Below are 13,703 nucleotides of genomic sequence, written 5' to 3' on the forward strand. Positions count from 1 at the left end.
AAGAGGTCACTGGGAGATTCCGTGAAATAAGGAGGTGCCAAAACACAACATGATAAACAAGTTAAAGAGCAGGCACCACAAAACAGCTAAAGTAACTGAGAAACAAGAGCGCAGGAAATAGTCACTAAGAAAATCCAACAAGTTCTGGTGGCTGGCAGTCCTATCCTCCTGGAATAATTTCTATGGGCTCCTAGCCATGCTTCCGGGTCTTTCCCTGCACTGCCATAAAGTTGCTGTGTTTTTCCTAGTGCACACTGAACCTTTAGAGCATTTGATTTGGACTTTCGTTAGGTGCCTTAGCATATTTTGCTTTGTTTTAAAATCTACACTTTATGTGACTCATTAAATTTTCCAGTTAATCATTTATATCTGCATGTATTCATGGATTTTTACATTATTCTATGACAATAAAATCCAGTCTTCTCATTATTTATGCAAATGCTTAAATTGCCACAGATTTGGCCAGTGGGGGACTCCTCCAAGCTGGCCTCTCTGTCCCTTTGACATGTCCCTGTCTTTCTTTGAGCACCCCCTTACTTTCCGACATTACAGAATGTTCCAGGATCATATTGTGCTTTCCCTGCCCAAGTCCTGGAGGTAGACATTTCTTCAAGGATCCCTGATTCCTGTTTGTGAAATTAATATTTAACAATATATTCTTAATTTTTTCCTGGTGCAAGTAGAAACATTATTTTTTTCCTTTTTGCTGAATTATCTGAAAAAGTCTCACCTATTTTTTTTTATTATTTAAGATAATCTTTTTATAATAACTTTTTTTCTCAAATTTCTTTATTTCAGGGACCCATACTGATGAAATGAAAAGGAGTCTCAGAATGTCCATGTCTATCCTCTTTACTGCGTAACTGCTGAGAACAATCACCTGGGATTCAGTCTGGCCCTAGCATCTCTCAATATTATTTCCACATTTAAATTGTCATTTAATCTTCACATCAAACTATTGCCCCATTCAATCACTTTCAAAGATTTGGGGACGAGATATTTTTAATCTATATTATGAAGAGCAAGGTGTTACTTTATAATGAAACATCAGCTCTTAATTGATATTGAGATATTGTTAGATATTAAATCGAAAAGGTAACAGGATATTGTTAGAGATATTGACATTAAATTGGGAAGGTAACATGAGATAGCCATATTAAATTAGAATACTATTAGAATAGATATTTAACAATATATATATTTTTTGTTTTTCCCTAGTGCAAGTAGAAAAGGGACTTATTTTTTTCTTTTTTGCTGAATGATCTAAAAAAGTCCTGCCTATCTCCACAACAAACAGTCTCTCTTCTTGCTACACTCTGGGATCTTGCTCTATGCTGCTGAAAATGAGCTAAACACAGATATGACAGGGTACTGTTAGCAGGATTTGTATACCGTACAGGATACTATTACAACACTTGTCTTCCTTCCTTCTGTGCATTTGTTCCAATTTTATATCCATATTCATTATAATAGTATTTGTTGAGTCTATAGGAATAGAAAAATATAAAAGCACAATTACAGTATTTGATAATTGTGTTTACAGTTTGATGAACAAAAAAATAAATATGCCAGTAACTGAAATTACAGTGAAATCAGAACTATGAAAAGATTGTACAAATTGCCAAAGGGTAAATGGATCGCAGAAGCCTGGGGAAGAGGTCAGCCAGAAATGGGTGAAAGGAGAAGAAAGTTATGAAGGAAAGGTGATAAATCAATAGCAGGGCAAGGAGAGAAAATGTATTCCAAATAAGGGATCACCATAAGCAGAAACATAGTGACTTAGAAGAGCATAGGGTGTTCAGGGAACAGCAGGTAATTTAGTATAGCTAAAGAAACATATGGTAGACAGACACGGAATGAGGCTCAGGAGGTAAAATGTCCAGGATTTGGAATTTTATCCTGAGGTTACAGAACCATGGAAGGTTTTATACATTGGGGTAATTTATTGGTACTGCTTCACTAATCCAGCCCATGTTAGGGTCAGGATGATAATTAAAAGGCTATTACAGCCTTTCACAGAAAAAAAAAATGATGTAGGGCAAATCGAAGAGCATAAAATTAAGATTTAAAAGACAATTTAAGGATATTGAAGAGGCAGAATCAATAGAAATTAGCAAACATTTGGATGTGCAGAGGCTGTTGAAGAAGAGTGTTGAGGCTCACTGAGAAACTTTTGGCAGAGGCAGCTTGATGAACAAAAGTCTTGCTAAAGGATAACTTTGATTTGATCATCCTTGAAGTTGCAGAATGATATACAAGGGATACCAAAGCATAAGAGAAGTAGAACTGAAGTTTCATAATGAAAATTGTATCTACACTTCCTTTGTGAATTACACTTCGACAAAATAAGAGCAACTCTGAATTTTCTAAACGTTGACTTTCCCAAATGACAGAATGACCACTGTCAACTCTGACAATCCTAGTTTGACTCAGAGCCTAATATGTCAATTTTCCTTGCCATGAAGACTCAGATATGTAATTTCTTTCTAAACATTGTGAATGATTCATTCTATCTGTCTGATGACCCAAGATTGGGTAAAAGAGAAGAAGAGGAGAATTTACCATGTAATAGATGAAGTGAAGTCAAGCAAATATGTTTAATGTGAACACCTGCTGTTCCACACATAATGAGCTATTTTAGAAGTTTCAAGTTGAATGAGCACAAAAGCCCCTGCGGAAACAGAAATATCTCCACCCAAAACGGTCTTTCTTCTTGCTATATTCTGGGACCTTGCTCTGTTGCTGAAAATGAACTAAACACAGACATGACCGTGTACTGTTGGCATTATTCACATACAGTACAAAACATTATTAAAATGTGATCTCCGCTCACTTATCTTCCTTCTTTCTCCACATTTGTTCATACCCCAACCTATCTTCTGCTTCTTCCACAATTTCAACCAAGCTCCAGAATTCAGCCATATAGCCTTTGTTTGACTTGAAGGCACTGTTTTTCAGAAAGCTTCTTATACCTGGGCCACCCTGTACCTGTTTGACTTGAAGGCACTGTTTTTCAGAAAGCTTCTTATACCTGGGCCACCCTGTACAGCACAGATTGCTGGCTTACTGGGAAGGCCCAGGACTGAAGATCAAGGGATCTGAACTACCATAGTTCCAACTCACCTTATCTCAAATTTTTAGTTCTTAAATTAGAAACAGTCATTACTCAGCTGCTACATCATAGTAAAAACTGAACAGAATTATATTTTAAGATGTACTTTGTAAGCTTAAAATGCTATACAAATGTGAGAGATTAAAATTGTCATCCAATCTTTCTTAGCCAGTTTATATACTTTGTCTTCATTATATAAAAGTTAACTTCAGTATCTTCATTTGTATTATGGGGATAAAAACATTGCATTACCAGAAGTGGTTATAAGAACAAAATGAGTGTTGCACAAGTCTTGGATGTATTAAATGTTAAATAAAAGGTAGTACTCTTGGTAGAAGTATTGGTATTTTTGATATTATTCTTATTGATCCATTGCAAAGCAATTGCAGGATACAAATGCCCTGGTCGCTGAAGACTCTGCAGAACAGATTGTGCAAAGGAGATGATGCAATTGCACAATGTATGGGGAGTAATAATGTTGCTCATTTAAATAGTAAGTGCAGCCCAAGTCATGGCCTTTGCTTTGCACTAGTACAGCATTACCCACTGCTAATACGCAAAGCTTTACGAGACAGCAAGGCTAATCTTTCTTAGGCTCTGAGCCTCAATGAGATGAGGGCTAAGACAGTATCCTGTGTGCATTTTAAGCCATCACTGTCAGTGAACTTGAGCTGTTACTTCTGCTCCTTCCCCTGAAGATGGAGTTGCTACAGCCAAGTAGGTATCATTGCCATTTCAGGTATGAGAAAGGCTTAGCCTGCCTTTGATTTTAGATCCTAGAACCTGAGAATTGAACAAAAGTCTAGAGGTCATTTGACTCAACCCATTAACTGTCCAGGTGATGAAAACAGGCCCAGAGGAAAAGCGACTGGCCAAAGGTTAAAGAGCTTGCTTTTATCAATTCAGAAACTAGGCAAGATTTCCTGACTCCCATCTAGGGCTTGCTTACTCCTTTATTCTTCATTAGTTTCATTGGGTCTCCGTTGGCCAAGACCACCTCATTGCTGGCTTTCTGAGGCCAAGCACCTGGGTGGTTTCTTATCTGAGTATTGGACTGCAGCCAGGCATGTGAATGGACAGGGATGGCTGACTCAGACTTTGGAACACTTTGTGCCTAAGGGGCAAGGTACAGCCTAAAAGAAGGGTGTGGGCTCTGGGCACTTCCCCATAGCTCCTAAGTGGTGTCAGCATGACTGGCTGAGTAAGGAGGAAGGAGCATGGTCTCATCCTGCAGGGTTCCAGCTAGTAGATTCTGGGACATGGAGCAATTTTGATTGCTTAGCCAACTTGGGACATGTTTAGCACAAGTAAACAGAGCAGTGAACTAGCAGGGAAGTCAGTGCAGAAAAAGTGAAAAAGCTTTATTATCATTCATGCATTTATTCACTTTTGCAAGAGGTATTTATTACACAAATATTCCAGTCTACACGACCAAATAATATGACCCATATTCTCAAAAATTTTACAGTGAAACGTGAGAGATGGCAACTAGACAGCCAGGTTTTGGCCGGGCGCGGTAGCTCACGCCTGTAATCCTAGCATGTTGGAAGGCTGAGGCGAGTGGATCACCTGAGGTGAGGAGTTCGAGATCAACCTGGCCAACACTGCGAAACCCTCGTCTCTACCCAAAATACAAAAATTAGCCAGGCATGGCAGCGGTTGCCTGTAACCCCAGCTACTCAGGAGGCTGAGGCAGGAGAATCGCTTAAACCCAGGAGGCAGAGGTTGCAGTGAACGGAGATTGTGCCATTGCACTCCAGCCTGGGTGACAAAGGGAGACTCTGTCTCTAAATAAATAAATAAATAAATAATAAGCCAGATTTTATGCAGTGAGGTATGTGCTGTAACAGTGGTAAACACGAGGCACTGTAGAAATTCCAAGGAAGGCTATATTGGATGTGTTTGTATTGTGCATGTGTGTGGTGGTCAGGAAGGTTTTCCTGAAAGTGATGTCTGAGCTGAATCTGTAAAGACGCAGCAGGGGTTTAATGTCAGAGGTGTGAGAAAGCATGGTTGTTCTGGAAAATGGGTAATTCAATATGGCCAGAGAATGGAATCAGAAGTAGGGATTATTACAAGATGCTTGGTATGTCACTTTCAACTCCTAAAAATGGTCCACTTCACCTTGCTACTGAGCAAACAGAAGTTTAGGGAGATTAAGCCATTCTCTCAAGAGTGCCAAAGATATCAAGCACCAAACCAGGATTAGTTCAGATCTTCATTTTTCAAATGACTTTTATACTATAAACTCTGAAGAAAATATTTAAAGAAAATTATCTCCAGGACTTCCTCAACTTAGAGAAGAAGCAGTACTTTGGAACCGAAGTCCCATTTTCTTATGGAAACCATGGCATATATGTTGGTTCAGGATTCAGGTTTGTCCTGCACAAAGCTACTCAGTCCATGAAGTACCTATAATACTTTACAAAAATAATTAGTAACTGGCTGTCAAATATAACCAAGTTTGTATGGGAAAATGTGCTTCAATTTGGAATGCTTGAAAAGTCTCACCCTCCCAAAGTGGGAGATGGACACTTGCAGATCCTGATTGATAGGGCCCAGCAGGCCAGGCAGGATGAATGTGCATGAAGAACATGACCATGGGATCCTGAGGACCTGAAAAGTGTGGGGCCAAACATCTTTCTAGGACAAATTCCCCAGGGACACCTTGCAGCCTGCAATCTTTTGTCTTCTTATCCTTTCTTTTCTTCAGGAAACCCTTCCATGATGTCATCCAAGACGTGTGACTATGTTTTTCTCCTCTCTGATGTCCCACAGATCCTTCCTGCCTGCCTGACACAAGCACCAAAAAATTTGGAAGTTCCATTAAGTACTAGAAACTCTGAAAAGTTAAGGAATAAAAAGATATCCGGCCAGGTGCAGTGGCTCATGACTGTAATCCCAACACTCTGGGAAGCGGATCACCTGAGGTCAGGAGTTTGAGACCAGCCTGGTCAACATGGTGAACCCCATCTCTACTAAAATTACAAAAATTAACCAGGCGTGGTGGTGGCACCTGTGGTCCCAGTTACTCACGAGTCTGAGGCAGGAGAACTGCTTGAACCCAGGAGGCGAATAATGAAGAACAGTGTGAGGGAAAGTTGGAGTGCAGGTGCTTTTCTGTGTCTGAATCCCTGAGGCCTCCTGTAACCACACTCCTGGGTACTCAGAAGCAGAAAAGGAGATCGTGGAGAGAAAACATAATTAAAAAACACATGGCAGACCCTGCTATTACTGTCCTTTCACTAACTTTATCTTCCTGCTCTTACAATAACAACAAATACATATCTTGTGCTTTAGCATTTCCCCCCAAATGTCTAGCCACTTAAACATTTTAAGATACAGTTCATTAAATGTGAATCATGGATTACTTCAGTGTAAATACTGGAAGGAATCTCAGAGGTGATTAGTGAAACCTTTTTATTTTACTCATGAGGTAACTGAGGCACACAGAGAGACCTGAATTTTTTGGGGGTTCACAAAGGGAGCGAGAGGCACATGCAGAACCAGAACTTTTCACTTGCCTGACCCCAGACAGAGGCACTCTGCTGCTCTGCGCTGCTATTGAAATTGATAGTCAACAGAGCATTTTCAAATTTATTATTCAAAAAACTCTGGGTTTGCCACAAATCAGATGGGTTAAAGTGATTTGCCTGAAGTCACACAGTTACTGAGTCAGCTGTAAACAGATCCCACTTTTCTTAGATTCCAAATCCAATGCCCATAAGACTGTTAAGATGGCCATGTGGAGCTTCCCCCAAAAATGTTTGACCCATGGAATAAGTTGAGAACTTAAAAACAAATGATCATGGCAGACAGTTTCTCTTTTCGGTAATCCCAGATAGTGAAAACAAAATCCCCCCAAAAAATCAAAGTTTTAAATAGTACTCTTCACAGAATGAATGTTAAATGAATCATCTTGTTTTCATTTTTTAAATAGGTGATAGTTTACATGGCCCATGGCGTAGCAATTCAGAACACTTTCAAATGTGCGCATTCTTTACTAACACACATGGCCTATGAGTCAAAGATGGAGAATTATTCCCTCTGTTTTATACGTGAAACTGGTTTCATAATGTTTACTTTTTCATTTACTATTAATTTGGGGTCATACCACTGAAAATTAATTAATGTGGATTTCTATGTTTTTTTAACATAGAAATGAGTTAATGTACATGAGAATAATTTTATTAATTTTTTAATTAGAAAACACTCTCATGTACATTAACTCATTTGATGTTATCATTCCTTGAAATAAATTTGCCATTTTTATTATTATGATGATGACGATCTCTTTTCACATAAGAAACTGAAGTCCAAAACCTCAAAGTTAATAAACAATAGCAGAAACCTATGTTTTCCGATTCTAAATTTAATAGGTTAAACATTGATTCTGGCACATTTCTAACTATTTTTGTTGTATCTGTTTCAATCTCAAGGATAAAAACATTTCACAACCACATTCCCACATAATACTTGTATATTTAATTACCTACTCGCTTCTAGGTAGGCAGTGGCCCGGTAGCTTTCAGGCTGTTGGATCATTGTGTGTTGTATAATGATTGGTTCTGCTATAAACACTGCCACTGAAAAGGTTGTCAAAATGTATTCAGAAAGAGTCAGCTGCCAAATACAGTAGTCGCCCCTTATGCATGGGAGATATATTTTAAGACCGCCAGTGGATGATTGAACCGTGGATAGTACCAAAGCTCACATATACTATGGACTTTTTTTTTTTTTAATCTGATAACCTAGACAACTACTAAGTGACTGATGGGCAGCTAATGTAAACAGCATGGATACACTGGACAAAGGAATGATTCATATGCTGAGCAAGATGGAGCAAGATTTTATTATGCTTTTCGGAATGGTGCACAATTAAAAACTTATGGATTTCTGGAATATTCCATTTAATGCTTTTGGACTGTGGTTAACCACTAGTAACTGAAACTATGGAAAGTGAAGCCATGGATGAGAAGTAAGTACTAGTGAACAAGTTTCCAGTTAAATATTCAAATTCAATCTGTTCCTCAGTTAAACATATGAATTATTTTTCAAATGTAAAACTTTGTATATATTCCTCTGGACAATGAAGATTAAACAGAAGAAAGATGGTAAAAAATAATTTTAAACTCATGGAGTACTTTAGTATCCATTTTTTATCTTTTTAAATAAATTTATTATTCTTTTATACTTGGTCAACATAAAGTTTTGTTAAATCTGATTTTATTCAATTAGGTCCATACTTAACCTACATTTAGTACAAAATATGATTTTTTTCCAGGTTCCAAGCAAGTAGGTTTATTTTCAGTTGCCTGAGTAGATATATCTATGGCCAGTATATGTAATAGATAGAAGCTCAAAGTCAGAGAAGTTTCATTCTCCTGGGTCCATGTGATGTGTTTGATTCAACTGATTATTAAGTACCCTGAAAAAAATACCTTGTCAATGTTGTATGCTGTAGTTTATTTCAAAATAAGATACACACAAACATTGGGACTGAGAGTTAGGCTGAGTTGTTTTGTCAAGGTCAACATTTAACTCTATTCTGGAACTGTTCTCAGAATTATGAAAACCAGAATTGCACTCAGAACTCTTTTTTTTTTTTTTTTTTTGAGATGAAGTCTTGCTCTGTCCCTAGGCTGGAGCACAGTGGCACCATCTAGGCTCCCTGCAACCTCCACCTCCCAGGTTCAAGCAATTCTCCTGCCTCAGCCTCCCAAGTAGCTGATACAACAGGCATGTGCCATCACGCCCAGCTAATATTTGTATTTTTAGTAGAGACGGGGTTTCACCATGTTGGTCAGGCTGGTCTTGAACTCCTGACCACATGATCCGCCCGCCTTGGCCTCCCAAAGTGTTGGGATTACAGGCGTGAGCCACTGCACCTGGCCAGAACTCATTTTTAACCATTGACAAGCAGCAATTTAAAAACAAGTATGAATAAAATTTAACTTTTATATAAAACAAAATCAACTTATAAGGTTTTTACATCTTAAATTACAAAGGAAGATTGCATTTTGATCAATAACTTTTCTAAACAAATTCTTTTTTCTTTTTCGGAAGCTTTCTTTTGCAAACAGTAAGCCCATCTAAATTAATTCATATGATAAAGGGATTCCTATCTCTATAAATCCTGAGGTCAGTTAATTCTAGGAAAATATAGCTGCCTATGGGGTTAAATTCATGATAATTTCACAGCATTGACAACACCACCATTAAAGAGATAGCCAGAAAAGTAGTTAATGGAATATGCTCAAGAACATGGTTTATTATAGACAATTTAATATTTTCATGGTAAAATGTAACTATGATAAGACATTAGCTATTTATATCTTTACTAATGTACATGCCATAAAATATTTATGAAATGCCAGTAACGCATTAGACTTCTAAAATTAAACACTGGACTTAAACAAGTTAAAAGCACATAAGTCTAATTTCAATTATTCTAATACTGATATACTTACAGTCTTTCTATTAAGTGTATCCCATAAGAAGTACAACTTTAAAAAAAAAAAAAAAAACAAGAAAGTGACTATACTCTCAGCTTAAAGAGATAGAGAGTAAGAATAAATCAAAGGGTGAACTGAGGATGTATATCTACCTCCTTCTCACGTTTTACACATTTAGAAATCACTATAGGCCAGGCGTGGTGGCTCACGCCTGTAATCCTAGCACTTTGAGAGAGAGAGGTGGGCAGATTGCTTGAGGTCAATAGTTTGAGACCACCCTGGCCAACATGGTGAAAACCCGTCCCTATTAAAAATACAAAAAATTAGCCAGGAGGGGTGGCGCACACCTGTAGTTCTAGCTACTCAGGAGAATCTAAGGCAGGAGAATCTCTTGAACCAGGAGGCGGAGGTTGCAGGGAGCCAAGATTGTGCCACTGCATTCCAGCCTGGGTGACACAGCGAGATTCTATCTCGAAATAAAAGAAATCACTATATATCTGTATGCATGTATGTACACATACATGTAAAATTATAAGCATATGATATATAAGGTACTTATCTTTATTATATATATAAAGTTTTAATCAATATGAATGAGTTACACTGCTGAAAAACAGGGAAACTTCCCTTCTGTTGAGAAGTTATAATAGATCACAATTGTAATATATACATATATTACAAAACAGGATTTGGTTATTGCGATCATAGCTCTATAATTATAAAAGGAAGCACAGTTGTAAAAGGAAGAAATGACTCTGTAGGTGTGTTTGCCACGTTCAAATGTAATACAGCCTTAAGCAGGGAAGTGTCCTAGGGCAACCTTTAGGGTAATTTGTAGAGAGATCTTCTCTCCACATGTCTTACTCTGTTGTCAGACAATGAACCGTCGGGTAAAATGCGCTTCTTTTCCAAGAAAAAAGCAGTAACTGACTGCTAAGGCCTGAGACACAGGGTGGGCTTTGGGTAACTGGTTACATTTAAAAGGATAAAGAAACCCTCATATTTGCAATGCTATTAGGATAATCCGACATATATCACATTTCTTTCTCTTTTACAAATTTAAAGATACTCTGAGGAAGACAAAAATGATACTGTTCGAAAGGGTAATCATTCTTAAATACAAAGATAAAAAGACAAGCTGGATTCATCAAACACTTGAAGAAAACCAATAACATGCGAGAGAGAGAGAGAGAGAGAATCACCAACTTCAATAAACATATGAACTATCATCCTAGGAACTAGAGTTCCTAATGCAAAAAGATACTTTGAAATGTATTAGTATCTTCAGAGTAATAAGAGAGTTTAACATACTCATAGATCAATAACTCGGTTGTAAAAAATATTACCAACTAGAGATCTTGAAAACGATTGCCAAAAGTAAAATCACAATAAATGAATGGGATAGTATAATAGCTGCAGCTGAAGATGAATCTGATCAATTTTTCCAAAATGCAGGGGAAAGGTACAAAATAAAGTACATAAGAAAAATTAAAAGACAAAATGGATCCAAATTGTAATACTCATTTCAAAGGAAGAAAAATAATGTAATAGAGGCAATAACCCAATAATGATACTACTATTGCTACTACAACTAACAACATAAATACACAGAACTGACCACATCATTCTTTACATTGAAAAGTCTACCAATTATGGGCCAGGCACAGTGGCTCACACCTGTAATCTCAGCACTTTCAGAGCCCAAAGCAGGCGAATTGCTTGAGCTTAGAAATTCAATACCATCCTGGGGAACATGGTGAAACTCCCTCTCTTCAAAATAAAAAAAAAAAAAAATTAGCCAGGCATGGTGGCACCTATCTATAGTCCCAGGTACACAGGAAGCTGAGGTGTGAGAATCGCTTGAGCCTGGGAGGTCGAGGCTGCAGTGAGCCAGCCCTGTTTGTGCCACTGCACTGCAGCTTGGGTGACAAAGCGAGATTCTATCTCAAAAAAAAAAAAAAGAAATGAAAAGAAAAAAAGTCAACTGATTATCAAGCAAGATGGAGAAGGTAGTCTCCAAACTAAATGCATCAAAAGCCCGAGTAAGAGAAACAATCTTAAAATCTTTCGGAGACAAGCAACGAGCAAAGATGCAGGAACAAGGAATACTGAGCACAGACAGCAATCAATTTAGAATCTAAGTAATTATGTATTATAGAAAAGACTAATACATATTTAAAAGTAAAACCTGAGATCTTTTCAATAAGAGATGTGTTAGGAAGTTGGGGGAACAAAAAGTAGTAGGAAATTAAAGTTATTGACTAGTTCAAGGGGACAATAGAGATACTGAGTAAGTTAATTTCTTAATAGAAACAATAATATTGTTTCCATAATATTAATGGTGTTTTATTTTTATTACTCAGTAAAGTAGAATAATAATAAAATAATTACCTTAGATCCTATGACATCACATCATGATGGAAGAAAATAACTTCAGAGGGCAGGTGCGGTGGCTCTCGCCTGTAATCCCAGCTCTTTAGGAGGCCTTGGGGGGCGGATCACGAGGTCAGGAGTTGGAGACCAGCCCTAGCCAACATGGTGAAACCCTGTCTCTACTAAAAAAAAAAAAAAAAAAAAAAAATACAAAAATTAGCCAGGCATGGTGGCGGGTGCCTGTAATCCCAGCTCCTTGGGAGGCTGAGGCAGGAGAATTGCTTGAACCTGGGAGGTGGAGGTTGCAGTGAGCCAAGATCACACCATTGCACTCCAGCCTGGGCAACAAGAGCAAGACTCTGTCTCAAAAAAAAAAAAAAAAAAGGAAAAGAAAAAAAACATCAGACATCATTTTACTTATATATCTTGACCAAAATAGAGAGCTAGAGGTATATAACACAGAGAAATAGAAAAGCATTTTTAAGAAAAAAAATGTAGTTTATACATCTATATCTATTGATATATATAAATTATTTTAAGTAACAAACTGTACTTTGGCAGTGTTTGGGTGAGGGAGAAAGGACAAGATGGAGGAAGGTGAACAAGACGGCACAATCCATGTTGCTTCCGGGTTCTTCCTCACCAACTTTCCCGCGCGGGAAAATGCAGCCCGCCCCGGGAAAATGCAGATCAACCGAGCATGCGCCAGGTGATGTCAATCCGAAGAGATCGAAACTCACCCGGCCACGCCTATGGAGACGCCCCTATCACACCCTTATCCCGCCCACTGCCCTCCCCCTTCCAGTACCAATGCATAAAAGTCCGCTGCCGGCAGGAGCCGGCGTGACTTCGGCTCTGGCATTTGTGGACAGAAGAACGTCACCGGAGAGCTCCGGCGGGACTTCCCTGGCCCCCTACACCTGAGGACCAGAGAACCTCCCCTGAGAGTGTGTGCATATTTGCAATAAAAGACTGCCACTTTCTTACGTACTTTGGCCTCATGTTTACTTACTTAGCTCTCCTAAATTAAGTTAAATTAAAACAGGCAGCAGCAACACAAAGTAAAATAAACCCAAAGTTGCTGATATTTTTAGAAAATGTTTCTTTGGTACAAAAAATATTTTCATAAAAGTTTCCCTGGGTGTAAAAATCAGTTATGAAGAAAAGTGGTGCACTTCTGGTTTCTTGTCCAGCATGTAAGGAGCTTAGCAGTCGTTACTCCATCCCAGCAAGTAAAAAGTTAAACAAACTGAAAAATTAATAACTCTTCTTAGAGTATGAGAAAAATGAAGTCACTGAATATGTCACTGCCCCCAAAATTGGCGAGAGAGAATGGCAGAGAACCACAACTTTACCCAAACAGAAATCCAGGAACAGAAACTTTCATAGAAACCAGTAACACGGTAGGAAAACCTAAATTGTAATTGATGAATCACTGAAGGCTGATTATGGACGAGCCTGAGAGAGAAAATCTCCGGGGGAACTGAGCCATAGCGCGGGGCATGCAGCGGGGCACCTTTGTGAGTTTTACCACCAGAAATTCTACCGAGTTCTCACAGTGAATAATGGAGAAAATTTTTCTCATGCTCCCAGCAGGAGGAGGACAAACAGAATTATTTTGTAATACTCTAGAGCATTTTGTTCTAAGAAGGCTTGTCTTCAGGAGAAATTATTTTAGCAGAGCCTCACCTGCCAGGTTATAGCCAGGTCTAATCTACCTGGGGGAAGGGAAATAGTCAACTCCAGCTCTCTCTAGACTCACC

At 38.3% G+C, this 13,703-nt stretch overlaps 1 long non-coding RNA gene across 1 annotated transcript in view; it reads right to left on the minus strand.

Moving 5' to 3' along the window:
- Positions 1–12,571, minus strand: part of LOC105470869 (uncharacterized) — a 167,942-nt gene extending 155,371 nt beyond the window's left edge. Inside the window, exons 1-2 of the long non-coding RNA XR_980825.2 lie at positions 12,494–12,571; positions 11,959–12,122 (exon numbers count right to left, since the gene is read on the minus strand). This is a non-coding gene — a long non-coding RNA (uncharacterized lncRNA). The remainder of the gene's footprint in view (positions 1–11,958; positions 12,123–12,493) is intronic.
- Positions 12,572–13,703: the final 1,132 nt, after the last annotated feature.

This window comes from Macaca nemestrina, chromosome 2 (assembly GCF_043159975.1).
Source record: "Macaca nemestrina isolate mMacNem1 chromosome 2, mMacNem.hap1, whole genome shotgun sequence".
NCBI lineage: Eukaryota > Metazoa > Chordata > Mammalia > Primates > Cercopithecidae > Macaca > Macaca nemestrina.